Source organism: Chlorocebus sabaeus, chromosome 16 (genome assembly GCF_047675955.1).
Source record: "Chlorocebus sabaeus isolate Y175 chromosome 16, mChlSab1.0.hap1, whole genome shotgun sequence".
Taxonomy (NCBI): Eukaryota; Metazoa; Chordata; class Mammalia; order Primates; family Cercopithecidae; genus Chlorocebus; species Chlorocebus sabaeus.
In genome coordinates, this window is record NC_132919.1 from 27,037,895 (window position 1) to 27,065,673 (window position 27,779).

The following is a 27,779-nucleotide window of genomic DNA, read 5'->3' on the forward strand; positions in this document are numbered from 1 at the left end:
AGGAGGCAGAGTTTGCAGTGAGCTGAGATTGTGCCATTGCACTCCGGCTTGGGCAACAAGAGTGAAATTCCATCTCAAAAAAAATAATCATCATTATTATTATTATAGGCAAACTACAACAGAGAATGCAGAGTAGAGAATCAAACCCAAGACTTTGGGAGACTATGGATATGGGACAGGACAGAATCATTCCTAGAAGGGAGAAGAAAAACATGTGCCTATATATAATAATTCACACTAGACAAACCAGCCTGTCCGAATTGGCTTTTTCTCCTAATAACATTTCTGGCCTTAATCTAAATGGAAATAACCTACACCTAGATGGTATCTTTAAACTTCTATCTGTAAAAAGTAGAAGCATTATCTGGTGAAGAATATTTGCTAAAATAACTAGTTGGTTAGGCTTCAAAATCTATTGTATGCAGTTTAAAAGGCATGAAGGTGGGGTGTAGGGGGTGGTTTATACTTCCAGCTACTTGGGAGGCAGAGGTGGGAGGATCATTTGAGCCCAGGAGTAAAGAGTTCCAGGTTATAGCGAGCTATGTTCGTGCCACAGCACTCCAAGCCTGAGTGACAGAGTAAGATCCTGTCTTTAAAAAAATAAAAAGACTCTACAGGAATGACTGATAAACCAGAATTAAAGCTCAAAGTCACCACAAGAGTGCCAGAGGGAAACACCTGTATGGTTTATTTTTCCCGAATCTTCAAAATGACTGCTCCATCATTTGTTATGGTTTAGGATGTTTGGGTTGTATGTTCTGGGAGTAGAGAGCTGGAAAGAAGGGGTTAGTTGTTAATTTTTCATACTGATGGGGTAGCACATGGTAGAAAAAGTAAAAAGCCAAAATCCTGAAAAAGTTTCACACACATAGACAAAATGAGACAGCAAACTTGTGAATCGAGCATGATTTGGCATCTTTAAATGCACAGCCAATTCCCTTCTAGTGCCAAAGCCAATGGCTTCTCCCGTAGATAAAATGGCACGGTTCCTGAAAAAGCCCTGGACGCTGTTTCCCCACAATCCTATAATCTGTCAGAAGACAGAAAACAAAAAGAAGGCTGTGCAAGCCAGAAAAAGCAAATTATAACCAACACAGAGCCAACACTTTACTTCAGACAGAAGGAGCTTTTATACGCATCTTTGGAAAGGGAGAGACAAAAGAAGCTTACCATTGCTCAAATAATCAAGGCAAACAATAAAACAATTTAACCAAACACCATCTTGGATTAGCATTTAATGCAATAGCCTCCCTTCTCACTTCTTATTCATAGCCTTAAACAATACTTACATCATATAAAGAAAGAGTTGAATGCCACAATATACAAAGAACTTCAATAAGTAAATAAGAGGAAGACAGATAACCAAAGGGGAAAATATTCAAAGAATATGAGCTAGTAAATCACAGAAGAAATACACAGTCAAAAATTATACATATTCCATATTGTTAGGTAGTGGTGGAAAGTGCCTTCTCCATACAGTCCTAAAGGCATTTTGTCTTGATAGTACTGCCAGCTGCAAGCTTCCAGAGAAACTTGGGCTATTTTGAATGAAAAAAATAATGATAAAGATGTCAAGCATAAGTAATAAAAATAAAAATATTCAGTTTTATGAAATACCTAATCTAGGAAGGAAACTATTCAATACAATGGATACAGGTAAGCTACAAATTAAATCCAACAAAACTAAAATATGAATATAAAATGAACCTGTGCCTATGAATGTAAAACAGCTGAAGCCAATCCCTAAGCCTAGTATGAACAAGCCAATGATGAAAGCAAATAACAGGGAGTCTTAATACAACCACAGAAATAAAACGTCTCTAAGAAAATAAACTTAGCCGACTGTCTGCTGTGAAAGCATGTCATTCAAGGACCCTTTTAGCAGTCACCAAATGCAAATGCAAAAGAAAAGCAGATAATGCCTGGGTCCAGCAAAAACAAGTACAATCTTCCCATCAAAGAGGAAAAGAAACCTAAGTCTTTTACTTGTCCTTGATACAAAAAGGTAATGGATTGTGAAAGAACCCAAATTCCAGAAAAAAAAATTCCATTCCAACCTGCATAAAGCTAAAAAAAATTCATGTTACTTTGTTCTAAAATTAGCAACACACAGGTCCCTATACTGAAAACAATATATACGATCCCAGCTGAGGTGTCAGGGTAAAGTTCCCAGCAGTCAGCAGACTATCCCATAACCATTTCAGTTTTCCTTACCAGCTTTTAGACCACATCCCAATTTTCCTCTATTGTTAATGTCACTTAAAAGGCTGAGAAAAATTTAGTCCAACAGATTCAAATTTCAATGTACTTCCTAAGTACATTATAGGTAATGATGCCACTGATTCTATATTTAGACTCTGGTATGGAACAAGGAGTGTTAGTTTTGTCTAAAACGGCACCATGTCACTCTTCAAAGTCTAACTGTAACAATCACCTAATCCTGCATTAAAATGTGTTTACGGTGTTACCTATAGCAAGTTAAAATGTTTTTTCAGTGATTTTTTGTGTGTGAGTGTTTCTACTGATAGGCTGTGATGCTATAAATACAGACACAATAAGTCACTCCCATCAGTCCTTTAAACATTCAGCATTGTAACTACCATAAGGTGGAATTCATTCCTCACCTGAACCAAAAAGCAAAGATGGTAAAACTTTTCTTTTTTTTTTTTTTTTTTTTGAGGCGGAATCTCGCTCTGTCACCTAGGCTGGAGTGCAGTGGCACGATCTCGGCTCACTGCAAGCTCCGCGTCCCGGGTTCAAGTGATTCTCCTGCCTTAGCCTCCAGAGAAGCTGGGACTACAGGCGCCCGCCACCATGCCCGGCTAATTTTTTTGTATTTTTAGTAGAGACAGGGTTTCACTGTGTATTAGGCAGGATGGTCTCGATCTCCTGACCCCGGGGTCTGCCTGCCTCGGCCTCCCAAAGTGCTGGGATTACAGGCGTGAGCCACCACGCCCAGCCAAAGATGGTAAAACTTTTTTTTTGAGACGAAGTCTCACTCTGTCACCCAGGCTGGAGTGCCATGGCATGATCTCCGGTAACTGCAACCTCTGCCTCCCGGGTTCAAGTAATTCTCGTGCCTCAGCCTCCCTAGTAGCTGGGATTACAGGCACCCACCACCACGCCCGGCTAATTTTTTTTATTTTTTATTTTTAGTAGAGATGGGTTTTCACCATGTCGGCCAGGCTTATTTCAAACTCCTGATGACCTCAAATGATCCACCTGCCACGGCCTCCCAAAGTGCTGGGATTACAGGCATGAGCCACTGTGCCCAGCCTGGTAAAACTCTTTTTTTTTTTTTTTTTTTTGAGACGGACTCTCGCTGTGTCGCCAGGCTGGAGTGCAATGGTGTGATCTCGGCTCACTCCAACCTACCCCTCCCGGGTTCAAGCGATTCTTCTGACTCAGTCTCCCAAGTAGCTGGGACTACAGGCATGCACCACCATGCCCAGCTTATTTTTGTATTTTTAGTACAGACAGGGTTTCACCATACTGGCCAGGATGGTCTCGAACTCTTGACCTCGTGATCTACCCACTTTGGCCTCCCAAAGTGCTGGGATTATAGGTTTGAGCCACTGTGCCTGGCCAAAACTCTAATAATATGCACATTCTAAAGTGATATAATAGTATTTATAAAAATATATTGCCTCCTCAAAAGGAACTTAAGGCCTCCAATAGACAGCAAGTTGCTTATTTTCACAACACCCCAATAAAGAAATATTATTTAGCATTTATATCACACTAACTTGCAAAAGTGTTTTACAATTATTTTCATTGGTAGTCATGCATCACAACCACCCAATGAGCCAAGATGGTCCTGTTATCCTCATTTGACAGCTGAGAAAACTGATGTACTTTAAGATCAAGGTTAAGTCAGTCTGCTTTTCTTATAGACCAAGGGTCTAACACTTATAAAAAGTCTCATTCGCTCATCAGTTACCTGTATTGCTCATAAAAGTAGTTAAAGCAGGTTTTTGGAAATAGGAGTCCATCTACAATAATCATACAGGGCTGGGTGAGAGGTGGCTCATGCCTGTAATCCCAGCACTTTGGGACGGCGAGGCAGGTAGATCACATGAGGTCAGGAGTTTGAGATCAGCCTGGCCTACATGGTGAAACCCCATTTCTACTAAAAATGCAAAAATTAGCTGGGCATGGTGGCACATGCCCATAATCCCAGCTACTCAGGAGGCTGAGGCAGGAGAACCGCTTGAACCTGGGGGGCGGAGGCTGCATGAGCCGATATCGCACCATTGCACTCCAGCCTGAGCGACAGAACAAGACTCTGTCTCAAAATAAATAAATAAATAAAATAAAATAATGGTACAAAAACACTGAAAGATACTACTTCAACACAAATACATAGTCAGGCTGGGCGCAGTGGCTCACGCCTGTAATCCCAGCACTCTGGGAGGCCAAGGCGGGCAGATCACTTGAGGTCAGGAGTTTGAGATAGCCTGGCCAAACCCTGTCTCTACTAAAAATATTTTTTAAAAAGGCCGGGAGGCCGGGCGCGGTGGCTCAAGCCTGTAATCCCAGCACTTTGGGAGGCCGAGACGGGTGGATCACGAGGTCAGGAGATCGAGACCCTCCTGGCTAACACGGTGAAACCCCGTCTCTACCAAAAAATACAAAAAACTAGCCGGGCGACATGGCGGGCGCCTGTAGTCCCAGCTACTCGGGAGGCTGAGGCAGGAGAATGGCGTAAACCTGGGAGGTGGAGCTTGCAGTGAGCTGAGATCCGGCCACTGCACTCCAGCCTGGGTGACAGAGCAAGACTCCGTCTCAAAAAAAAAAAAAGGCCGGGCAGCACAGTGGCTCACGCCTGTAATCCCAGCACTTTGGGAGGCCGAGGCAGGTGGATCACCTGAGGTCAGAAGTTCAAGACCAGCCTGGCCAACATGGTGAAACCCGTCTCTACTAAAAATACAAAAATTAAGCCGGACGCGGTGGCGTATACCTGTAATCCCAGTACTTTGGGAGGCGGAAGCAGAAGAATCGCTTGAACCCAAGAGGCGGAGGTTGGAATGAGCCGAGATTGCACCATTGCACTCCAGCCTGGGCAACAAGAGCAAAACTCCAACTCAAAAAAAAAAAAAAAAAACAAAATTAGCTGGGCATGGTGGCAGGCGCCTGTAATCCCAGCTACTCGGGAGACTGAAGCAGAAAGAACTGCTTAAAACCCAGGAGGCAGAGGGTGCGCTGAGCTGAGATCACGCCACTGCACTCCAGCCTGGGTGACAGAGCAAGAGTCCGTCTAAATATATATATATATTATATATATATGAAAATAAAATTAGCCAGGCGTGGTTCCAGGCGCAGGTAGTCCCAGCTACTCAGGAGGCTGAGGCAGGAGAATCACTTGAACTTGGGGCAGAGGTTGCAGTGAGCCGAGATCGCGCCACTGCACTCCAGCCTGGGCAAGAGACCGAGACTCTGTCTTGCGGGGGGCGGGGTGGCGGGAAGCCACATATTCAACTGGAATACAAACAGGTAAGTACTTAGTTACAATGACACAGGAAGTTTTCAAAGAAACTGGATACCAAAACCTGTTACCAAACAAAAACAAAAAAAAAATGATCAAATGTTTCTTCATCTTACTTTTCCCCTTCAATCAACTACAATTAGACTTCTATTTCCACCACTCCAATGAACGGGTCTACTGGAAGTCAGCAATAATCCCTAGGTCCCTAGCTTGTCAAATCCTGTGAGTACTTCTCTGTTATGTGACCTCTATATAGCATTCAACAGAGCACACCACTCCGTGTTTTTTTTTTTGTTGTTTTTTTTTTTGAGACAGTGTCTAGCTCTGTCACCTGGAATGCAGTGGCATGATTAGACTGGAGTGCAGTGGCACGAGCACTGCTTACTGCAGCCTCAACCTCCCAGACTCAAGCAATTCTCCCACCTCAGCCTCCTGAATAGCTGGGACTACCACAGGCATGTGCTACCAGACAGCTAATTTTCTATTTTTTGTAGACACAGGGTCTTACTATGTTACCCAGGCTGACCACTCCCTTCTTGAAACACTTCTTTACTTGCCTTCTATAGCATCACTTTCTGGGTTTTCCACCTACCTCACTAGCTAGTCCTTCTCTTTCAAATTGCTCTTCTCGGCCGGGCGCGGTGGCTCACGCCTGTAATCCCAGCTCTTTGGGAGGCCGAGGTGGGCGGATCACAAGGTCAGGAGATCGAGACCATGGTGAAACCCCGTCTCTACTAAAAAATAGAAAAAAATTAGCCGGGCGCAGTGGCGGGCGCCTGTAGTCCCAGCTACTCGGGAGGCTGAGGTAGGAGAATGGCGTGAACCCGGGAGGTGGAGCTTGCAGTGAGCCGAGATTGCGCCACTGCACTCCAGCCTGGGCGACAGAGCGAGACTCCGTCTCAAAAAAAAAAAAAAAAAAAACAAATTGCTCTTCTCTAGCCACAAACCATCCGTAGATGACCTCCTGATTAAATTCCATGACTTCAGATTCTATCTATTTCAGCTCAGAATTCTCCTAGGAATGCCAGGCATTTCTATCCAACTGCCTATCTAATTTCTCCATTTGAATACCTAATAAGTATCTCAAACCTGGCAGGACCAAAAGATAATTTTTTTTTTTTTTTTTTTTTTTTTGCGACAGAGTCTCACTCTGTCACCCAGGCTGGAGTGCAGTGGCACAATCTCGGCTCACTGCAAGCTCTGCCTCGCAGGTTCATGCCATTCTCCTGCCTCAGCCTCCCGAGTAGCTGGGACTACAGGTGCCCGCCACCATGCCCGGCTAATTTTTTGTATTTTCAGTAGAGACGGGGTTTCACCGAGTTAGACAGGATGGTCTCAATCTCCTGACCTCACCATCCACCCGCCTCGGCTTCCCAAAGTGCTGGGATTACAGGCGCAAGCCACCGCGCCGGCCAACAATTTTTTTTTTTTTATTTTAGACAAGTTATCACTCTGTTGCCAGGGCTGAAGTGTAGTGGCACAATCACAGCTCACTGTAACCTCCACCCCCTGGGTTCAAGCCATCCTCCCACCTCAGCCCCTCAAGTAGGCTAACTTTCTTATTTTTTGTAGACACAGGTTCTCTCTATCTTACCCAGGCTGGTCTGAAACTCCTGGGCTTAGGCGATCCTCTTGTCTCAGCCCCCAAAGTGCTGGGTTACAGGCATGAGCCACCACTGTCCAAGAATTCTAGACAATTATATTCTGCTAGGCTTACTCATCTCAATTAACAGCATCAACCATTTACTTCCCTGGTTGCTCCAGTCAATAATCTAGAAGTTATCCATGATTCCTTATTACCTGTAACAATCCCAAAGCAAGCCCTGTCAACTTCACTTCCAAAAGACATGCCAAATCTGTCCACCTTTCCACAGCTTTTATACCATCACCCCAGTCCAAGTTACCATAAAGTCTCATGTGATTCGTGCAAAGAGCCTTGTTACTGGTCTCCTTGCTTCCTTCTACAATCCATTTATTTTTGGAGATGGAGTTTCGCTCGTTACCCAGGCTAGATTGCAATGGTGTGATCTCGGCTCACCGCAAACCGGGTTCAAGCAATTCTCCTGCCTCAGTCTCCTGAGTAGCTGGGATTACAGGCATGTGCCACCACGCCCAGCTAATTTTGTATTTTTAGTAGAGATGGGGTTTCCCCATGTTGGTCAGGCTGGTCTCGAACTCCCAACCTCAAGTGATCCACCCACCTTGGCCTCCCAAAGCGCTGGGATTACAGGCGTGAGCCACCGCGCCCACACTACAATCCATTTCTAACACAGCAACTGATCATTCTTTCTAGTCACAAATCAACTCATATCATATTCATACTTAAAAACTCCAAAGGAGGCTGGGTGCAGTGGTTCACGCCTGAAATCCCAGCACTTTGGGAGGCCAAGGCAGGTGAATTGCCTGAGCTTAGGAGTTTGAGACCAGACTGGGCAACATGGTGAAATCTGATCTCTACCAAAAATACAAAAAAATTAGCCAGACGTACAGGCGTGCACCTATGGTCCCAGCTACTTGAGAGGCTGAGGGGGGAGGATCCCTTAGCCCGGTGGTAGAGGTTACAGTGAGCCAAGATTGCGCCACTGCACTCCAACCTAGGTGACAGAGTGAGACCCCATCTAAAAAAAACCCAAAAAACAAACAAAAAAAACACTCCAAAGGAAACGAAACACCTTACCCTAGCTTCCAAATCTCACTGTCATGTAGCCTCTGCCTTTCTCATCTCTGGTCATTCTCTCCTTCATTCACCGTATTCAAACAATACTGGCCTGATTTCTGTTCCTCCAACATACCAAGTTCATTCCTCCTTAGGTGCTCTGCACTATAATGTTTGATCTGCTGATCTTCATATACTCCTAGATCTTAAATGCCATATCCTCAGAGAGATTGTCTCCCAATCTAAAGTACCTATTCATTTCATATTATCACATCCTCTATTTTTCTTTACAGTATTTATCATTAACTGATTTTTATTTATTTTGTTTTATTTTATTTTTGAGATAGAGTCTCGCTCTATCTCGCAGGCTGTACAATGGCACAATCTTGGCTCACTGCAACCTCCGCCTCCCGGGTTCAAGCAATTCTCCTGCCTCAGCCTCCCAAGTAACTGGGATTACAGGCATCCACCACCATGCCCAGCTAATTTTTGTATAAAAGTAGAGATGGGGTTTCGTCATGTTGGCCAGGTTGGTCTTGAACTCCTGGCCTCAAGTGATCCACCCACCTAGGCCTCCCAAAGTGCTGGGATTACCGTGCCTGGCCATTAACTGACTTTTTTGTTGTTTTTTTGAGACTGAGTCTTGCCCTGTAGCCCAGGCTGGAATGCAGTGGCACGATCTTGGCTCCCTGTAACCTCTGCCTGCCGGTTCAAGCGATTATCCTGCCTCAGCCTCCTGAATAGCTGGGACTGCAGGCTCATGCCACCACACCCAGCTAATTTTTGGTATTTTTAGTAGAGACAGGGTTTCACCATGTTGGCCAAGCTGGTCTTGAACTCCAGACCTCAAGTGATCTGCCTGCCTCGGCCTCCCAAAGTGCTGGGTTTACAGGCATAAGCCACCCATGCCCGGCCATTAACTGATTTTTAAAAAGCTGTCTGTTGCTGGACACGGTGGCTCACGCCTGTAATTCCAGCACTTTGGGAGGCTGAGGCCAGTGGATCACTGGAGGTCAGGAGTTTGTGACAAGCCTGACCAACATGGTGAAACCCCGTCTCTACTAAATACAAAAAAAACAGACGGGCGTGGTGGTGCATGCCTGTAATCTGAGTTGCTTGGGAGGCTGAGACAGGAGAATTGCTCATACCTGGTGAGCCGAGATCGCACCACTGCACTCCACCCTGGGCAACAAGAGTGGAACTCCGTCTCAAAACACAAAAACAAAAAAAAGCTGTTTGTTGCCTGTTTGCCCTCACTGGAATGTATGCTCCATAACAGCAGGGATTTTGTCTATCTTGTTTTGTGTACCGCCAATGCTGAAAACACAGTAGAAACTCAATATATTTGGCAGGCTTAGTTGTTAGGTGCTGACATTAAAAAGGTAAAGCCGGGCGCGGTGGCTCAAGCCTGTAATCCCAGCACTTTGGGAGGCCCAGACGGGCGGATCACAAGGTCAGGAGATCGAGACCATCCTGGCTAACACGGTGAAACCCCGTCTCTACTAAAAAATACAAAAAAAAAAAAAAAACTAGCCGGGCGTGGTGGCGGCGCCTGTAGTCCCAGCTACTCAGGAGGCTGAGGCAGGAGAATGGCGTAAACCCAGGAGGCGGAGCTTGCAGTGAGCTGAGATCCGGCCACTGCACTCCAGCCTGGGCGACAGAGCCAGACTCCGTCTCAAAAAATAAAAAAATAAAAAAATAAAATAAAATAAAAAGGTAAAAAAGGGCCAGGCACTGACACTTGTAATCCCAGCGCTTTGGGAGGCTGAGGTGGGAGGGTCACTTGAAGCCAGGAGCTTGAGACCACCATGGGCAATATAGCGAGACCTTGTCTTGGCCAAAAAAATTTTTTTTTCATTAGCCAGGCACAGTGGCTTGTGTCTACTCTCCTAGCTACCTGGGAGGCTGACACAAGAGGATCATTTAGGCCCAGGAATTTGAGGTTGCAGTGAGCTATAACAGCACCACTATACTCTAGCCTGGTGGAGAATTAAACTCTGTCTCAAAAAAGAAAAAAAAAAACAGTCTGGACAACATATTGAGACCCCATCTCCACAAAATATTTTAAAAATTAGCTGGCACACTGGCTTGCATCTGTAGTCCTAGCTACTTGGGAGGCTGAGGCAGGAGAATTGCTTGAGCCCAAGAGTTTAGAAGCTGCAGTGAGTGATGACAATGCCATGGCACTCCAAGCCTGGGAACACAGCGAGATCCTGTCTATTAAAAAAAAAAGTGAAAAAGGCATAACCCCTACCTACAAAAAGCTCACAATCCAGATGAGGAAACAGAATGGCAATTAAATAACAAATGTAAGGAACATGCATTCTATTTTATAGAATGAGATGTTGCCCTTTTTTTTTTTTTTTTTTTTCTTTTTTTTTGAGACGGAGTCTCGCTCTGTCACCCAGGCTGGAGTGCAGTGGCCAGATCTCAGCTTACTGCAAGCTCCGCCTCCCGGGTTCATGCCATTCTCCTGCCTCAGCCTCCCGAGTAGCCGGGACTACAGGTGCCCGCCACCGCGCCCGGCTAGTTTTTTTTTTGTATTTTTTAGTAGAGACGGGGTTTCACCGTGTTAGCCAGGCTGGTCTCGATCTCCTGACCTCGTGATCCGCCCGTCTCGGCCTCCCAAAGTGCTGGGATTACAGGCTTGAGCCGGCCGATGTTGCCCTTTAAACAATGTAAAAAATAATAATAAAGGTAATGTTAGCAGGATAGTAAAATGTCAGAGTAGCCCATCAGCAAGAGTGATTAATAGTGCCTTGGGAACGGGGAAGACTTCACAGAAGAAATTAACTATGAGCTAAATCCTAAAGCTTAATTAGGAGAGTCTTGGTTATGTTTGTTCAGATAATTGGTTATGTTTGTCTATTTTGGAAGAAATGTCCTTGGAAGAAAATAGCTTGAGCAAAAATATAATAAAGTGAGGCAGGATGATGGAATCAAGCATCTGCTATGTATCAGGCACCAGGGCCTTAAAGGGAAAGGGCATAAGTAATCTTTTTTTTTTTTTTTTTTTTTTTTTGAGACGGAGTCTCGCTGTGTCACCCAGGCTGGAGTGCAGTGACGCAATCTCGGCTCACTGCAAGCTCCGCCTCCCGGGTTCCCGCCATTCTCCTGCCTCAGCCTCCGAGTAGCTGGGACTACAGGCGCCCGCCACCACGCCCGGCTAGTTTTTTGTATTTTTAGTAGAGACGGGGTTTCACCATGTTAGCCAGGATGGTCTCGATCTCCTGACCTCGTGATCCACCCGCCTCGGCCTCCCAAAGTGCTGGGATTACAGGCTTGAGCCACCGCGCCCGGCCGGCAAAACCCCATCTCTAAAACAAAAAATACCCACAAAAAATTAGCCAGGCATGGTGGTGCGCCATCTGTAGTGCCGGCGACTCAAGAGGCTTAGGTGGGAGGATCGCTTGAGCCAGGAGGCAGAGGTTGTAGTGAATTGTGATTGTGCCACTGAACTCCAGCCTGAGCTACAGAGAAGACTCTGTCTCAAAAACAAAACAAAACAAAACAGAAAAAAACAAAAAACCCACAACTGCATTTCTAAGTAAAATAAATTCAAAAGGATTTAAATTTTCTAGACTTTTCACTTTTAATTATGTAAAACATATTAAAAAAGAAAATTAAGCTAAAAATTCAAATGTATTTAGAGAATTACATTTCTGGAATTAGTCTTTAAAGCCTCTCTTCTCCGCCCCAGACAAAAAAAACACTCTTTTAGTGTTCAGTTCTAAGAGTTATCATAAATGCATAGTCATGTAACCACAACCACAATCAAAACATGGAACAGTCATGTCACCCCCCAAAAATTTCCTCATACTACCTCTTTGCAGTCAAACTCTCTACATTTTTTTTTTTTTTTTTTTTGAGACAATCTCGCTCTGTCACCAGGCTGGAGTGCAGCGTGGTGCCATCTCAGCTCATGGCAACCTCCGACTCCCAGGTTCAAGCGCTTGTCCTGCCCCAGCGTTCCGAGTAGCTAGGACTACAGGTGCGTGCCACCATGCCCAGCTAATTTTTGCATTTTTAGTAGAGACGGGGTTTAATTACATTGGCCAGTCTGGTCTTGAACTCCTGACCTCGTGATCTGCCCGCCTCGGCCTCCCAAAGTGCTGGATTACAGGTGTGAGCCACCGCACTTGGCCACTCTCTCTCTACAGTGTTTTTTTTTTTTTTTTTGAGATGGAGTTTCACTCTTGTTGCCTAGGCTGGAGTGCGATGGTGCCATCTTGGCTCACCGCAACCTTTGCCTCCCAGGTTCAAGCGATTCTCCTGCTTCAGCCTTCCTGAGTAGCTAGGACAGGCAAGCGCCCCCACGCCCGGCTAATTTTGTATTTTTAATAGAGACGGAGTTTCTCCATGTTGGTCAGGCTGGTCTCAAACTCCCGACCTCAGGTGATATGCCCCAACTCGGCCTCCCAAAGTGCTGGGATTACAGGCATGAACCACTGCACCCGGCTCACTCTCTCTCTACTCTTATCCCCAGGCAATCACTGATCTGTTCCCCACTGTCCTTATAGTTTTGAGTTTTCCCCAGAACATCATACAAATGCAGTCATACAGACTACAGCCTTTTGAGTTTTGTTTCTTTCACTGAGCATAATACCAAAGAATTTCATTCACGTTACTGCATATGTGAATAGTTCCTTTTTATTGCTGAATAGTATTCCATTGTGTAGATATATCATAGTTTATCCATTCCCCAGCTAAGAGTCATTCAGGTTCTTTCCAGTTTGTGGTGACTATAAATAAAGCTGCTGTAAACAGTCACAGACAAGTTTTTTGTGAACACAGATTTTTATTTCACTTGGATAAATACTTAGGTCATATTTATTTATTTATTTAGGAGACACAGTCTCACTCTATCTCCCCGGCTAGAGTGCAGTGGCGCAATTTCAGTTCACTGCAACCTCCACCTCCCAGGTTCACTCGATTCTCCTGCCTCAGTCCCCGAGTAGCTGGGGCTACAGGCACATGCCACCACACTGAGTTAACTTTTGTGGTTTTTTTTTTTTTTTTTTTCCTGTCAAGACAGAGTTTTGCCATGTTGCCCCGGCTGATCTCAAACTCTTGGGATCCAGTGATCTGCCTGCCTTGGCATCCTAAAGTGTTGGGATTAAAGGCATAAGCCACTGGATCCAGCCCATTATTTTAATGGCGTTGTTTGCTTTCTTCTCGCTGAGTTTTGAGCTCCTTATACATTTTTTTTTTTTTTTTTTTTTTTGAGATGGAGTCTAGCTCTATCACCCAGGCTGGAGTGCAGTGGCACGATCTCGGCTCACTGCAACCTCTGCCTCCCAGATTCAAGTAATTCTCCTGCCTCAGCCTCCCAAGTAGCTGGGATTACAGGCATGTGCCACCACGCCTGGCTAATTCTTTTTGTATTTTTATTTATTTATTTATTTATTTATTTATTTATTTTTATTTATTTTTTTTTTTTTGAGACGGAGTCTTGCTCTGTCGCCCGGGCTGGAGTGCAGTGGCCGGATCTCAGCTCACTGCAAGCTCCGCCTCCCGGGTTCACACCATTCTCCTGCCTCAGCCTCCCGAGTAGCGGGGACTACAGGCGCCCGCCACCTCGCCCGGCTAGTTTTTTGTATTTTTAGTAGAGACGGGGTTTCACCATATTGGCCAGGCTAGTCTCGAACTCCTGACCTTGTGATCCACCTGCCTCGCCCTCCCAAAGTGCTGGGATTACAGGCACGAGCCACCGTGCCCGCACCTTTTTTTTGAGAGCATGTCTTGCTGTTGCCCAGGCTGCAGAGCAGTGGTGCGATCTCAGCTCACTGCAACCTCCACCTCCCAGGTTCAAGAGATTCTCCTGCCTCAGCCTCCCGAGTAGCTGGGACTACAGGCGCCTGCCACCGCGCCTGGCTAGTTTATCGTATTTTTAGTAGAGATGGGGTTTCACTGTGTTAGCCAGGATGGTCTCGATCTCCTGACCTCGTGATCCACCAGCCTCGGCCTCCCAAAGGGCTGGGATTACAGGCTTGAGCCACCGTGCCCGGCCAAAGTGTCTACTTTTAAGTAGGGGTTAGCTTCCTAGATTTACTTAAAGAAAAAAACAATGCAGGGCTGGGCGAGGTGGCTCACGCCTGTAATCCCAACACTTTGGGAGGCCGAGGTGGGCGGATCACGAGGTCAGGAGATTGAGACCATCATGACTAACAGAGTGAAACCCTGTCTCAACTAAAAATACAAAAAAATTAGCCAGGCATGGTGTTGGGCGCCTGTAGTCCCAGCAGCTCAGGAAGCTGAGGCAGGAAAAAGGCGTGAAACCGGGAGGCGGAGCTTGCAGTGAGCCGAGATCAGGCCACTGCACTCCAGCCTGGGCAACACGGCAAGACTCTGTCTCAAAAAAAAAAGAAAATAAGAAAGAAAAAAACCAATAGAGGTACTAGAAGGATTAGAAATCTAACATCTATTTTTCAAGATTCTTGTTTTTAATTTTTTCTTTTTTTTTTTTTTTTTTTGAGACGGAGTCTTGCTCTGTCACCCAGCCTGGAGTGCAGTGGCACCATCTGGGCTCACTGCAAGCTCCGCCTCCGGGCTTCACGCCATTCTCCTGCCTCAGCCTCCTGAGTAGCTGGGACTACAGGCGCCCGCCACCACGCCCAGCTAATTTTTTGTATTTTAAGTAGAGACAGAGTTTCACCGTGTTAGCCAGGATGGTCTTGATCTCCTGACCTCGTGATCCGCCCGCCTTGGCTTCCCAAAGTGCAGGGATTACAGGCATGAGCCACCGCGCCCAGCTCAAGATTCTAATTTTTCACTTGCACGGCTGTTCTGAGATTTCCTGCAGTTGTCCAGAGGAAAAGAAAAATGTTTTACATAAAGATATGTATCATTGTTTAGTACAACAGAGTTGAAAACCCATTTTTCATAAAAGACAAGCTATTCATTCCAAACGGTGACAATAAAATGTTAAGCTTCTTGTACTTTACAAACAATGGTCCCTCTGCTGCCAATGATCTTCCTCTGACTCTTCACCTAAATCGTACTCATCCTTCAGGTCTTTGGACAATCCTCCATCCACAAGCCTTCCTTGATTCTCCCCAAATATGGGTCAAGGGTTAACATATTTTCATTACACTCTAAAGACCTCTATCATCACTCTTAACTCTGTGATTGAGAGTTAACTTGTTTCGGCCGGGCGCGGTGGCTCAAGCCTGTAATCCCAGCACTTTGGGAGGCCGAGACGGGCGGATCACGAGGTCAGGAGATCGAGACCATCCTGGCTAACACAGTGAAACCCCATCTCTACTAAAAAATACAAAAAAAAAAACTAGCCGGGCGAGGTGGTGGGCGCCTGTAGTCCCAGCTACTCGGGAGGCTGAGGCAGGAGAATGGCGTGAACCCAGGAGGTGCAGCTTGCAGTGAGCTGAGATCCGGCCACTGCACTCCAGCCTGGGCAAAAGAGCCAGACTCCGCCTAAAAAAAAAAAAAAAAAAAAAAGAGAGAGTTAACTTGTTTCTCCCATCAAGACATAAACTCTAGGTGGGTATGAAGGAGAAAACACTAAATACTTATATTTTAGCTCCTAGCACAGACAGAGCAATACGTAAGTTTTTGTTCTTAATGACCAATTGCGCCGGGCGCGGTGGCTCAAGCCTGTAATCCCAGCACCTTGGGAGGCCGAGACGGGCGAATCACGAGGTCAGGAGATCGAGACCATCCTGGCTAACACGGCGAAACCCTCTCTCCACTAAAAAGTACAAAAAACTAGCCGGGCGAGGTGGCGGGCGCCTGTAGTCCCAGCTACTCGGGAGGCTGAGGCAGGAGAATGGCGTGAACCCGGGAGGCGGAGCTTGCAGTGAGCTGAGATCCGGCCACTGCACTCCAGGCTGGGTGACAGAGCGAGACTCCGTCTCAAAAAAAAAAAAAAAAAAAAATGACCAATTACTTTGAATAACAGCAAGAAGGGGGAGAAGTTGAAAACAGGATGTCCTACCTTGCAAACAAGCTATAAAAACAATCCTCCAAAAAAGTGGAAAGTGATGCCAGTTAAAAAAGAAAGGCTGGGCACCGTGGCTCACACCTAAAATCCTAGCACTCTGGGAGGTTGAGGCAGGAGGATCACTTGAGGCCAGGATTTTGACAGCACCCTGAGCAACACAGTGAGACTCTGTTTCTATTTAAAAAAAAAAAAAAAGGAAAGGGGCCAGGCACGGTGGCTCAGGCCTGTAATCCCAGCACTTTGGGAGGCTGAGACAGGCGGATTACAAGGTCAGGAGTTCGAGACCAGCCTGGCCAGCATGGTGAAACCCTGTCTCAACTAAAAATACAAAAAATTAGCCAGGTATGGTGGTGCGCACCTGCAGTCCCAGCTACTTGGGAGGCTGAGGCAGGAGAATAACTTGAACCCAGGAAACGGAGGTTGCAGTGAGCCGAGATCGCCCCACTGCACTCCAGCCTGGGCGACAGAGGGAGACTTCCTCTCAAAAAAAAAAAAAAGACAAGTTCCACTGGGCATGGTGGCTCACGCCTGTTATCCCAGCATTTTGGGAGGCCGAAGCAGGTGGATCACCTGAGGTCAGGAGTTTGAGACCACCCTGGCCAACATGGTGAAACCCCGTCTCTACTAAAAATACAAAAATTAGCTGGGCACGGTGGTAGTTCCAGCTACTTGGGAGAGGCAGGAGTATTGCTTGAATCCCGGAGACTAAGGTTGCAGTGAGCCGAGATCGTGCCACCGTACTCCAGCCTGGGCGACAGAGTGACACTTTGTCTCAAAAAAAAAAAAAGTTCACAGAAAAAAAAATTGAAAAATAAGGAAAAGGACTAGCACCGTACTATGAAGTAGTAGTTGTCATGCCACATTCCTGCAAGGCTAATCTCTCAAAGATATGAATGAACAACATATAAAGCAACTGAAGCTTGGACTCACAGGGTCATCAATCTGACTTTACCTACTAATATGTTAATGACTACTAAATCTGTATCTTCCTTCTGAACCTTTCTATTCAAGACCTATATATATATCCGGAAGCCTATTGGATTTGCTATTGGATTTCCCAGATACCTCAAATACTACACACCAAAATCAAACTTGTTTCCCTCAAATGTAATACCCTCTTTTACTCTTGTATTCCCTAACTTGGTTAATGACATCACATTCCACTTAATTGTCCAAGCCAGCAATTTCAACTCCATCGTTGACAACTCCTTCTTCTCTACCCATTCCCCAATATAAAGTCAATGAGATCCTTTTAGTTACTCTCCTAAAAAGTTCTTCAATCTGTCTACAATTCCACCATGACTACTGTGCCTGATATCTTCAATATCTCTCAAGCCATCACACCAGTCTCCCAATCAGCTAGTCCCCCTACAATCAATTCTGCCTTTTAAAATCTAACTTCTACACTGTCAACAGAGTTACTTCTACTTAAATAGTGATCTAAACATGTTCCTTACCTGGTTTAAAAACTCTTCCATGACTCCTCAGCACCTACAAAATAAAATTCAGACCCCTTACTAAGGTCACCCATAACTGGATTCCAACCCATCTCTCACCTCACTTCCTTCTATTCCTTCCTCATACCCCATGATCTTGCCACATTAAACTAGTCCACAGGTCCATACTTCTTGCACATCTGTATCTTTGTACAAGCTATTTTTCTCACTTCAAACAGTCACTTTTCCAATCCTTTTTTTGGCTGACTCAGCCAAATTGTATTCCTCCTTCAAGACCCAACTGACTCTTTCTCTAGGAAGTCTTCTCTAACTTTCCCCTCCCACTACAAGGCAGAGCTAATGTTCCCATAGCACTTAGTACAGATCTCTATTACAGCACTTATTGTACTGACTCAGAACTATTCATGTGCTGGTCTCTAATTAAAATGTGGCTGCTCCGAGTGCAGTAGTATTTACAACTAATTGATACAACAAGTTACAAATTTGTTGCTTCTTCATTCCCACTGCTTCAGCTAGCCTTAAAAACAAAAAAAAAGGCTGGGTGTGGTGGCTCACGCCTGTAATCCCAGAACTTTGGGAGGCTAAGGCGGGCGGATCACGAGGTCAGGAGATCGAGACCATCCTGGCTAACACGGTGAAACCCTGTCTTTACTAAAAATACAAAAGATAGCCAGCCCTGGTGGCAGGCACCTGTAGTCCCAGCTACTTGGGAGGCTGAGGAAGGAGAATGGCGTGAACCCGGGAGGCGGACCTTGCAGTGAGCCGAGATCGCGCCACTGCACTCCAGCCTGGGCGACAGAGCAAGACTCCGTCTCAAAAAAACCAAAAAATAAAAAAAAAAGGTGAACTCTTTTTTTTTTTTCTGAGATGGAGCCTCACCCTGTCTAGGCTGGCGCGACCTTGGCTCACTGCAACCTCCACCTCCCAGGTTGAAGCGATTCTCCTTCCTCAGCCTCCTGAGCAGCTGGGATTACAGCTGCCTGCCACTAAGCTCAGCTAATTTTTGCTTTTTGTTTTCTGGGATTTTTTTTGAGATGGAGTCTTGCTCTATCGCCCAGGCTGGAGTGCAGTGGTGCGATCTCAGCTCACTGCAACTTTCACCTCCCGGATTCAAGGAATTCTCAACCCCAGCCTCCCAAGTAGCTGGGATTACAGGCGCCTGCCACCACGCCCAGCTAATTTTTATATTTTTAGTAGAGACGGGGTTTCACCATCTTGGCCAGGATGGTATTGAACTCCTGACCTCATGATCTGCCCACCTCGGCCTCCCAAATTGCTGGGATTACAGGTGTGAGCCACTGCATCCGGCCAGCAGTGAACACTTTAAAAATGATTTTGTCATTTATATTTTAATTCCCTCCCAGCACCTAGCACAAGATATAACACACGATAGACACTTAAATATTTGCTGAAGTTGATTGCTGAAAGGATCAACTCCAACATTTTTCAACGAGGCCACAGAACCCACAGAGCTTACAATTCAAGCCTAGTTATGGCTTACTGGTAGAAAAAAAGACATTACACAAATTCGCAAATTGATACTTATGTTGTTTCTAGATTTGCATATTTTTCCCAACTAGTTTCAGGGTCAGTTCCCAGAAAATTGGTAACCAAGTAAATCTTTTAAACAAAACACTTATTTTTGTTGTTGTTTTAAATAGGGTCTCACTCTGTCTCCCAGGCTGGAGTGCAATAGCGTGATTACAGCTCGGATTACTGCTCACTGCATCCTTGATCTCTTGGACTCGAGTGATCCTACCACCTCAGCCTCCCAAGTAGCTGGGACTATAGGTACATGCCACCACACCCAGCTCATTTTTAATTTTTTGTAAAGGGAGGGTTTCACCATATTACCCAGGCTGGTCTGGAACTCCTGGGCTCAAGTGATCCTCCTCCTAGGCCTCCCAAAGTGCTGATATTACAGGCATGAACCACCATGCAGACCAAAATCACTTCTTATTTTTATTTACTTTATTTTTTTCAGAGTCTCCCTCTGTTGTTGCCCAGTCTGGAGTGCAGTGGCGTGATCTCTGCTCACTGCGACCTCCGCCTCCTGTGTTTAAGCGATAAGCGATTCTCTGGCTCAGCCTCTCGGATAGCTGGGATTACAGGCGTCCACCACCACGCCCAACTAATTTTTGTATTTTTAGTAGAGATGGGGTTTCACCATATTGGCCAGGCTGGTCTCGAACTCCTGACCTTGTGACCCACCCGCCTCGGCCTCCCAAAGTGCTGGGATCACAGGCGTAAGCCACCGCACCTGGCCCTAAATCACTTCTTAAATGACCTGTATTTTCCCATGAAATAGTATGATCCAGTGTTGTACCAAACCACCATTTAATAATTGAGCCAGCACACACCTGTAATCCCAGCACTTTGGGAGGCCGCAAGGTGGGCTTGTAGCAGGACAAGGTGCAGACAAAACCCCTCAGACACCGAATTAAAGAAGGAAGGGCTTTATTTGGCCGGGAGCTTTGGCAAGACTCACGTCTCCAACAACTGAGCTCCCCAAGTGAGCAATTCCTGTCCCTTTTACGGGCTCACAACTCTAAGGGGGTCTGCGTGAGAGGGTCATGATCAATTGAGAAGCAGGGGGTATGTGACTCTGGGCTGCATACACCAGTAATTAGAACAGGACAGGGATTTTCACAGTGCTTTTCTATACAATGTCTGTAATCTATAGATAACATAACCTATTAGGTCAGGGGTAGATCTTTAACTACAAGGTCCAGACCGGGCACGGTGGCTCACTGCTGTAATCCCAGCACTTTGGGAGGCCGAGGCGGGTGGATCACGAGGTCAGGAGATTGAGACCATCCTGGCTAACACGGTGAAACCCCGTCTCTACTAAAAATACAAAAAACTAGCCGGGCGAGGTGGCGGGTGCCTGTAGTCCCAGCTACTTGGAGGCTGAGGCAGGAGAATGGTGTGAACCTGGGAGGCGGAGCTTGCAGTGAGCCGAGATCACGCCACTGCACTCCAGCCTGGGCAACACAGCGAGACTCCGTCTCAAAAAAAAAAAAAAAATACCAGGTCCAGGGTGTGGCGCTGGGCTGTCTGCTTGTGGATTTCATTTCTGCCTTTTAGTTTTTACTTCTTTCTTTGGAGGCAGAAATTGGGCATAAGACAATATAAGGGGTGGTCTCCTCCCTTAGGCTGATCACCTGAGGTCAGGAGTTCGAGACCAGCCAGGCCAACATGGCAAAACCCCATCTCTACTAAAGTACAAAAATTAGCCAGGCATCGTGGCGGGCACCTGTAACCCCAGCTGCTCAGGAGGCTGAGGCAGGAGAAGCTTGAACCCAGACGGCAGAGGTTGCAGTGAGCCGAGATCGCGCCCCTGCGCCCTGGCCTGGGCGACAAGAGTAAGACTCCATCTCAAAAAGTAAACAAATAAATAAATAAAAATTAAAACAAAAATTGAACCAGCAAAGCAGATTACTTATTTCCCTCCTTGTATTAAATGCATCCTTTAATAAAGAAAATTTAGTATTTTTCTTGTTAAATTGTAGTCCTTTTAAGTCACAGAGCTTTGACAGGGAAACAATCGAGACCTTGAGAAGTAATAAGACAGAAGTAGATATTAAATACTTCTTTTTATTTTGTTTTGCTTTTTGTTTTTTGAGACAGAGTCTCACTCGCTCTGTCGCCCATGCTAGAGTGCCGTGGCACGAGCTTGGCTTATTACCACCTCCACCTCCTGGATTCAAGCGATTCTCCTGCCTCAGCCTCCCAAGTAACTGGGATTACATGTGACCACCACCATGCCCAGCTAATCTTTGTATTTTTAGTAGAGACGGGGTTTCACCATGTTGGCCAGGCTGGTTTGAAACTCCTGACCTCAAATGATCCACCCACCTCAGCCTCCCAAAGTGCTAGGATTACAGCAGTGAGCTAACATGCCCGACCAATAATTTTGTTTTTAAACATAATGTTTTTAGGCCGGGTGCAGTGGCTCATGCCTGTAATCCCAACACTCTGGGAGGCAGAGGCGGGTGGATCATTTCAGGTCAGGAGTTCGAGACCAACATGGCCAGCATGGTGAAACCCCATTTCTACTTAAAATACAAAAATTAGCCAGGCGGTTAGTGCCGTGCCCGTAATCTCAGCAATTCAGGAGGCTGAGGCAGGAGAACTGCTTGAGCCTGGGAGGCGGAGGTTGCAGTGAGTCAAGATTGTGCCACTGCACTCCAGTCTGGGCGACAGAGTGAGACCTTGTCTCAAAAAAAATAACAAATTAATAAATAGAATTAAAAAAAAAAAAAAAGATTTTCAGCTGGGCGTGGAGGCTCACACCTGTAATCCCAGCACTTTGGGAAGCCAAGGCAGGTAGATCGCCTGAGGTCGGGAGTTCAAGACTAGCCTGGCCAACATGGTGAAATCCCATCTTTACTAAAAATACAAAAATTAGCCAGGTGTGGTGGCGTGCGCCTGTAATCCCAGCTACTGGAGAGGCTGAGGCCAGAGAATCACTTGAACCCAGGAGGCAGACGTTGCAATGAGCTGAGATCTCGCCACTGCACTCCACCCAGGGCAACAGAGTGAACCTCGGTATCAAAAAAATAGAATAAAACAAGGCAGGGCATGTTGGCTCACACCTATAATCCCAGCACTTTGGGAGGCCGAAGCGGGTGGATCACGAGGTCAGGAGATCGAGACCATCCTGGCTAACACAATGAAACCCCGTCTCTACTACAAATACCAAAAGAAATTAGCCAGGCATGGTGGCGGGCGCCTGTAGTCCCAGCTGCTCGGGAGGCTGAGGCAGGAGAATGGCGAGAACCCGGGAGGCGGAGCTTGCAGTGAGCTGAGATCGTGCCACTGCACTCCAGCCTGTGCGACAGAGCGAGACTCCGTCTCAAAATATAAAAATAATAATAAGAAGAAGAAGCCAATAAATATTTCTTTTAGCCCCTGCTATGTCAGAGATTCACAGGAAGTCCTTAAATCTCCAAAGCTCCTGTCCCACTTTGGAAAAACTTCTCACACAACAGGCAATCAAGATACTAGTCCACCCCTTTTTCTTTCCCAGGGGAAGAAATCCTCATTTTGTAAGGTCATTTACTGCATAAAAGTAACCACAAATAGGAAAGAGAATAGAAGGAGAGGAGGACAGGAAATTCTCATCACAGCTGAACAAACCTCTATTATTTTAACGTAACATGGGTGGCATTTATGGGCTTATTTGAACTGATGGAAATTTCCAGTAGGGAGAAAAATGCATTACCAATATTAAAAATAAATGTCCAACTATTAAAAAATAAAATAAGATAGCAAGGCCAGCTTCAACACTTTATACTCTACTTAATGTATAACATTTTTTTTTTCTTTTTTTTTTTTTTTTTTTTTTTTTTGAGACAGAGTCTCGCTCTGTCGCCCAGGCTGGAGTGCAGTGGCCGGATCTCAGCTCACTGCAAGCTCTGCCTCCCGGGTTCACGCCATTCTCCTGCCTCAGCCTCCCGAGTAGCTGGGACTACAGGCGCCCACCACCTCGCCCGGCTAGTTTTTTGTATTTTTTTAGTAGAGATGGGGTTTCACCGTGTTAGCCAGGATGGTCTCGATCTCCTGACCTCATGATCCGCCCGTCTCGGCCTCCCAAAGTGCTGGGATTACAGGCTTGAGCCACCGCGCCCGGCCTAATGTATAACATTTTATACTCTACTCCATGTAGTAGTCAAAGATGGAATAAATTTTTGTAATGACCCATCACAATAGTAACAAATGCTTTCTTTTTAAAACCAGAAAGCTTATCTTAAAGAAAGAAAAGTGAAACACATTTTACCAGAAGTTAAAAACAACCAGGTTCATTTTCCCCATTCCTATAAAATAATACACTCCCCTTATTTGTGAATCTTCAAGAACCTAGTATAGCCCCTCCCTACCTTTACTCAGGTAAAAGACAAATCACTCATTGATTTCCAAAAGGCCTTGACAGTTCAAGGTCTCAATCCTCAGAGCCAGCAAAGCTGAAGCGTCTATGTCCTTTTAAAAGGAGTTTGCATCTCCATTTTAGAAACCATTTTCTCGCTGGGCTTGGTAGCTTACGCCTGTGATCCCAGCACTTTGGGAGGCGGAGGCAGGCGGATCACCCCAGGGCAGGAGTTCGAGACCAGCCTGACCAAAATGGCGAAACCCCATCTCTACCCAAAATACAAAAACTAGCCAGGCATGGTGGTGGGCGCCTGTAATCGCAACTACTTGCAGGCTGAGGCAGGAGAATCGCTTGAACCCGGGAAGTGGAGGTTGCACGGAGCCAAGATAGCGCCACTGCAGTCCAGCCTGGGCGACAGAGTGAGACTCTGTGTCAAAAAATAAATAAATAAGCTGGGCGCGGTGGCTCACGCCTGTAATCCCAGCACTTTGGGAGGCCGAGGCGGGCGGATCACGAGGTCAGGAGATTGAGACCATCCTGGCTAACACGGTGAAACCCCGTCTCTACTAAAAATAAAAAAACTTAGCCGGGTGCAGTGGCGGGCACCTGTAGTCCCAGCTACATGAGAGGCTGAGGCAGGAGAATGGCGTGAACCCAGGAGGAGGAGCTTGCAGTGAGCCGAGATTGCGCCACTGCATTCCAGCCTGGGCGACAGAGCGAGACTCCGTCTCAAAATAAATAAATAAATAAATAAAACAAAATAAAATAAAAAGAACCCATTTTCTCTCTCCATAAACACATAGTTTGACTGTCCTCTGCTTTGTCTACATTAAAAAACAACGTCTCAGGAGTGTTTCTTCAGCCTCTCAGGAAAACTAGACACCTCTTAGGTTCCTCTTCTGAGATATTCCACCTGGGAGATCCCACTGATAAGCAGGGTAACAAAAAGTAGAGTTAGAGGGCTGCTGTATGCATATCTGACCTCCAAAATAGAGACAGGTCCCCAGAGCAGCCAGAAACTCCTTTCCAAAGGAAAACTTTTTATAATTTAAAAATAATAAAATGGGCCAGGCGCAGTGGTTCACACCTGTAATCCCAGCACTTTGGGAGGCTGGGGTGGGGGTGCGGATCACCTGAGGTCAGCAGTTCAAGACCAGCCTGGCCGGCAATGGCGAAACCCTGACTATACTAAAAAAAATGCAAAAATTAGCCAGGTATGGTGGCGCGTGCCTGTAATCCCAGCTACTAGGGAGGCTGAGGCAGGAGAATTGCTTGAACCCAGGAGGCGGAGGTTGCCGTAAGCCAAGTTCGCGCCACTGCCCTCCAGCCTGGGCGACAGAGCAAGACTCCTTTCCCCACCTCAAAAAAAAAATTATAATAAAATAAAATGAAAATAAAGATAACAAAATAGCCAGGCACAGTGGCTAATGCCTGTAATCCCAGCACTTTGGGAGGCCAAGGTGGGTGGATCACCTGAGGTGAGGAAATCAAGACCAGCCTGGCCAACATGGTGAAACCCCATCTCTACTAAAACTACAAAAATTAGCCAGGCGTGGTGGTGAGCATCTGTAATCCCAGCTACTCGGGAGGCTGAGGCAGGAGAATGGCTTGAACCCGGGAGGAGGAGGTTGTTGCGAGCCAAGATGACACCACTGCAGTCCAGCTTGGTGACAGAGTGTGACAGAGCAAGACTCTGTCTCAAAAATAAAATAAAACAACAAATTGTATTTTCACATCCCTCACTGGGCAGCCCTCCCAGCTTGTCTCAAACTAGTTTTAACAACTCTGTTTTTTTTTTTTTTCCTAGACAGGGTCTCGCACTGTTGCCCGGACTAGAGTGCAAATGGCGCTATCTCAGTTCACCGCAACCTCCGCCTCACGGGTTCAAGTGATTCCCCTGCCTCAGCCTCCCAAGTAGCTGGGATTACAGGCACCCGCCACCACACCCGGTTAATTTTTTGTATTTTTAGCAGAGACGGGATTTCACTATGTTGGCCGGGCTGGTCTCGAACTTCTGACCTCATGATCTGACCGCCTCAGCCTCCCAAAGTGCTCGGATTACAGGCATGAGCCACTGAGCTCGGCCTTTTCTCAACTCTTTAAAGCACATTAGTGCCAACTATATTACAAGGCAACCTGAGTTAGCTATGTTCAGTAAGTATTTTAACAGATTGGCCCTCCATCCTTTTGGGTGAGGAGCTGCACACCGTTTGTAAAAACGCCAAAGAGTACGGTATTTTTCCTACAGAAGTCTGATGGCTAATTCGTCACATTACAGAACTGGTAGTTCTGCACATGATCTGCTATGCCCACACTGAAAACACATATGTGTCTACTGAGGTTTTACAAACAATATGCTTCTTACCTTAACAGAGAAATCAGTCATTCCATTAACAATGGTAAGGTCTAACTTCCAGTATATTGTTGGTGACACATTAACATCAGCATAGTACTTACAATTCACAATTTGCATAAACAATCTCAATTACATAGGTGATGCTTGCAATAGCCCTTTTGAAGCACGACATCTTCCTGGTGTTCAGAAAGGTTAAGTGGGACCTGCTCAAGGTTACCTAGCAGCTTTATCAATGGTGGACTTCCTTTCGAACCTGCTTGACTCTAAGCCCCTACACCTCTTTTCCCTAGACCCCTCCCAGCTTTCAAAAGAGGGCTCCCGACTCCCATCCTCTACCCAGACCAGCCTATTACTCCAGGATACCGACCCTTCCTCTGCCTGGTTCAGAGGTGGCTTCTTCAGCTCCAACAGAGCTTTCATCCTCTACCACCCTCCCCTCGCGATCATTCTCTGAAATAAGCGGAAAAGAAGAGGCGACCAAAAGCTCCTGGAGGAAGGGATGATACAAATGGGCTGCTTCACTCCACAGCACGCAAACCCTTCCCATTCCACCAACCTGTACAGCTCTGCGGCCACCTGTGTCCCAAATTCTCCCATCATCACCTCAAACTGTACCTCCCCCACGCCCTTCCGTCTCCCACAGTCAGAGCCCACCCCACAAAGTCATGTATCCTTCCGCCAAGTTACCCTCTTCCCACGCGTTGTCCACTCCCCCTCCACCACTACTCACGGTCGGTGACTGGGCCCGGCCCTCATGGCTGCTCCTTTGCCGCCCGCCGCCACCACTTCGCCACGTCCCGGCCCCTCAGTCACCGGCGCCGCTGTCGGGACTAGCAGGAGCCGCTCCTGCGCCTGCGCAGCGTGGAGCGCCTGGGCCCCTTCAGGCCGCACGCGCCTGCGCAGCCCCTGTCGGGGGCGTCTTCCTCAGTGCCTGATGGTCTCGACCCCTGGGTCTCTAGTGGACATGAAACTGGCCTTGAAGAATTCTGAGGCTTAGAGAATCTGGCGGCGGCCGCAGGGTACGCCTCTGGAGTACCGTGCCTAGGTTAGTAAACTCTTGGATCGCGCTTCCCCAAGGAGCCGCACACTGGTCCTTCCAGAATTCTGCATCCTACTTGCACTTAAAGGCCTGAATTCAGGTGCTCTGAGGTGACCACTGATGATAAATTTGGGTGTTTTTTTTGTTTGTTTTTTGTGGGTTTTTTTTGAGACGAAGTTTCGCTCTTGTCCAGGCTGGAGTGCAATGGCGCGATCTCGGTTTACAGCAACCTCTGCCTCCCGGGTTCAAGCGATTCTCCTGCCTCAGCCTCCCGAATAGCTGGGATTACAGGCATGCGCCACCACGCCCACCTAATTTTGTATTTTTAGTAGAGACAGGTTTTATCATGTTGGTCAGGCTGGTTTCCAACTCCCAACCTCAGATGATCCGCCCGCCTTGGCCTTCCAAAGTGCTGGGATTACAAGCATGAGCCACTGCACCCGGCCTGGGTCTTTTTTTTTTTTTTTTTTTTGAGACGGAGTTTCGCTTTTGTTGCCCAGGCTGGAGTGCAGTGGCGCGATCTCAGCTCGTTGCAACCTCCGCCTCCCGGGTTCAAACGATTCTCCTACCTCAGCCTCCTGAGTAGCTGGGATTACAGGCTTACGCCACCACACCCGGCTAATTTTTGTATATTTAGTAGAAACGGGGTTTCACCATGTTGGCCAGGCTGGTCTCGAACTCCTGACCTCAACTGATTCGCCCGTCCCGGCCTCCCAAAGTGCTGGGATTACAGGCATAAGCCACCATGCTTGGTCAAATTTGGGTCTCTTTCAAGAAGATGATCGTGTCTAGAATGTATCGGGAGTAATTATGTAAAGGCAGCTTTCCCATCCTAGAATACGCTACTAGCCAGGAGGTGCAATGAAGTCCTGGGGACCTTGTCAAAAGGAGGTGACCTCACCTAGAATGCACTGGGGACACCGCTAAATTCAGTACGTTTATCAAGCACATGCTGTT

At 46.5% G+C, this 27,779-nt stretch overlaps 1 protein-coding gene across 4 annotated transcripts in view; it reads right to left on the bottom strand.

Annotated features, from left to right (window-relative positions):
• Positions 1 to 26,637, bottom strand: part of FAM222B (family with sequence similarity 222 member B) — a 94,622-nt gene extending 67,985 nt beyond the window's left edge. For 2 of the 4 annotated variants that reach the window (XM_037992801.2, XM_037992798.2), the window contains exons 1-2: positions 26,514 to 26,637; positions 17,556 to 17,589 (exon numbers count right to left, since the gene is read on the bottom strand). The gene's annotated coding sequence lies outside the window, so the exon portion shown is untranslated. The remainder of the gene's footprint in view (positions 1 to 17,555; positions 17,590 to 26,513) is intronic. The other 2 variants (XM_008010841.3, XM_008010836.3) reach the window with 1 other exon arrangement.
• Positions 26,638 to 27,779: the final 1,142 nt, after the last annotated feature.